Here is a 2755-nt window from a genome sequence, read left to right as displayed (position 1 = left end):
AGATTTTAAAAGTTTTAGAACTGGAAAAGAAGCATGTAGCCACTAAGAACGACCAGTACTAGAACAGCCTTGTGAAAATCAGGAACAGAAAACCAAACATGCAATGATAAATTGCAATGGGGCATAAAAAATGATAAAGAAAAAATAAGCTTAGACTTCAAGTAGAATGAGAACTTTCTCCATTTATTTTATGTCATTTTATTTTTGCCACTGGGATTGGGCAAAGGACCTTGTGCATGCTAGGGAAGCACTCTATCACTGAACTGCACTCTGAGCCCCTTAAAAATCCTTTTTGAGACAGGGTCGCACTAAGGTAAATTGCCTAGGCTGGCCTCAAACTGTAGTCCTCCTGCCTCAGCCTCCTGAGTAACTGGATCACAGGCAAGCACCACCACCACCCACAGTGACATTTCTCAATTCTTATGTTATTTCCAACTTTCCTATCAATGGAAATTATAATTAAATTGGAGAGGGGAAAACAAACTTCATTGTGAGGGACTTAAAGCTCAAGATAAAGAAATGAGAGCCATGTAGGGGAAGTGAAAAGGGTAGAGGAAAGGAAATAAGGGAAAAGAAAAAAACATGAGAAAAGGAAAAAATGGAAAGGAAGTCTGTAAATAGGGGAGGGTGGGGGGGTGAAGGGAGGGCAGGGACAAGGGGAAAAATGAGAACCAAGACCTGTCGTGTAAAGGTACAGGATCCCAATGATGAATGTGACTGTACTGTATACTTGAAAAAATCAATAAACTCAATAAAAAAAATGAGAGCCACTTTAAATGAGAGCCACATTATTTAGCTCATGTCTCCATGCCCTAAATAATTGGATGTAGGATGGGAAAGATGGCAAAGAGAGAGAAGAAAGGAAAAAATACATTCATGAGCATCTCCTTCATTCTAGGATCTTGTTACTCTGGGTGTAGTATTTTGAAAACAGAAAATCTCCTTGTTACCCTAAACCAATTGTGCTGGAAACTGCATTTTAACAAGATTGTTAGGTCATTTCACATACACATTAAATTTTAAAACACTGGTGTAGATCGGTGTTAAAAGATTGTTATACACACACATATATTTCACACACACACACACACACACACACACACACACACATATATAATCTTTTACACTTTACAAAAATCCTATGAGGTAAACTTAAACTTCTCTTATTATAGATTAAGAAACTCAAGCCCAAATAAAATGAGTGACTTTCTTAGTGTCAGAATGAGTAAGCAGTAAGACCTCAATGCAGACCCCTAAGGAGACTAGCATTTCCAAAGTCTATGTGAGAACTGGGACTTTGGAACATGTTTGCTGCCATAAATAATTTTATATAGAAACATGCAAAAACCCTTAGTTATTATTATTATTCCTTGAAAATTAGGAAGAAAAGTCAAAATGCCCCATAAAAATACACTTATTTTGAGAAAGAAGCAAAGATAATTCCTTAACCTTACAGAATAGAAAGTTCAATCTCCATTAAAAAGAAGCCATGAGGCCTTGCAACATTCTAAGTTCAATTTGTTAGGTATTCATTGTCAAGCACAAATCTAGGTACTTGGGATACATTTGTGAACAAAACAGGCCAGGAGTTCTACGCTCAAGAGTTCACTTTTTTTTAACTTTATGAAAAAAGAAGTTTATTTGGCTCAGTTTGGGGCACTCCAGAGTATGGTAGCAGCATATGCTTGTCTCTGGTCAGGACCTCTGTCCACACCACACGTGGCAGGTGGCACATACAGGTGTGAGAGAGAGTGCATGGCAAGGCAGGAAGCAGGAGCAATCTAGGGCCAGGATGATTCTTTTATAACAACTTGTTAGTAGCCATTCTACATGACTTTGGGGAAAAAATCATTTCATAATTAAATTATGACTATAGCTGTCTAAGGTCCAATGTCACCTTGCCAATGAGCTGGCTGTGGTATTCGAAAATACAACTCTGTGTACCTCTGGTCACAAATTGAGGCCTCAATGGTTCCGTGGTGCTACGACACTCAAGGGAAAGATTACACCAGCTGAAGACATCTTAGTTCTTTGAGAACTTAGTAATTAAAAAGAGAGAGAGAAAGGTTTCCCCTGGGGAAGGACAAATTCTTTATTAGCCTGCTATCTCATCCCGCCTACTACTGTAAGAATGCTGTCCTTAAACTGCACCCCCACATCAACATAGGATCACCACTGCCCTCTAAGTCCTAGGTCACACGATACGACTTCCAGTTATTTTGTGTACCCAATAAATAATGGCTAGCATGGAGAGTCTTTGTCTTCGCCCACTCTCAGGCACCGACCTGCCAGCCCCCCATGTATTATGAAATTATGTCTTTATTGTCTTTCTTCAGCCCTACGTGGTTCCCCATTCTAGGCAGATCACAGGATTGATTGCCCTCCACTAACAACCCACTCTTACAAAAACTGAGTGGGCTGCAGGAGACACACATTTATCCTGCAGTGCCTCATTACCTCCCATACCATGCCACCTGTCCACACTGAGTGCCAAGCTTTCAGCACACAGTGGTGACACATTCAGACCATGTCCAGATGACAGCACTGCCTCTGGGCTGGCTATGGAGCATGGAACACGATTCTATTTACAACTCATCCAAGTCCACTTCCAAATAACATCACACTACTTCACAGGCAGTGCAAGTCTCCCTGTCCCTGGTAATGATAAAATTCTCTTCATTCCTCCCTCTATCCCTTGTATTATTGCTGTCATTTATTTCACACATATGCACACACATGTATGTGTGTATATATA

This window comes from Fukomys damarensis, unplaced genomic scaffold (genome assembly GCF_012274545.1).
Source record: "Fukomys damarensis isolate Sample0158 unplaced genomic scaffold, DMR_v1.0_HiC HiC_scaffold_39, whole genome shotgun sequence".
Classification (NCBI taxonomy): Eukaryota; Metazoa; Chordata; class Mammalia; order Rodentia; family Bathyergidae; genus Fukomys; species Fukomys damarensis.
Note: the sequence above shows the minus strand (reverse complement) of the source record.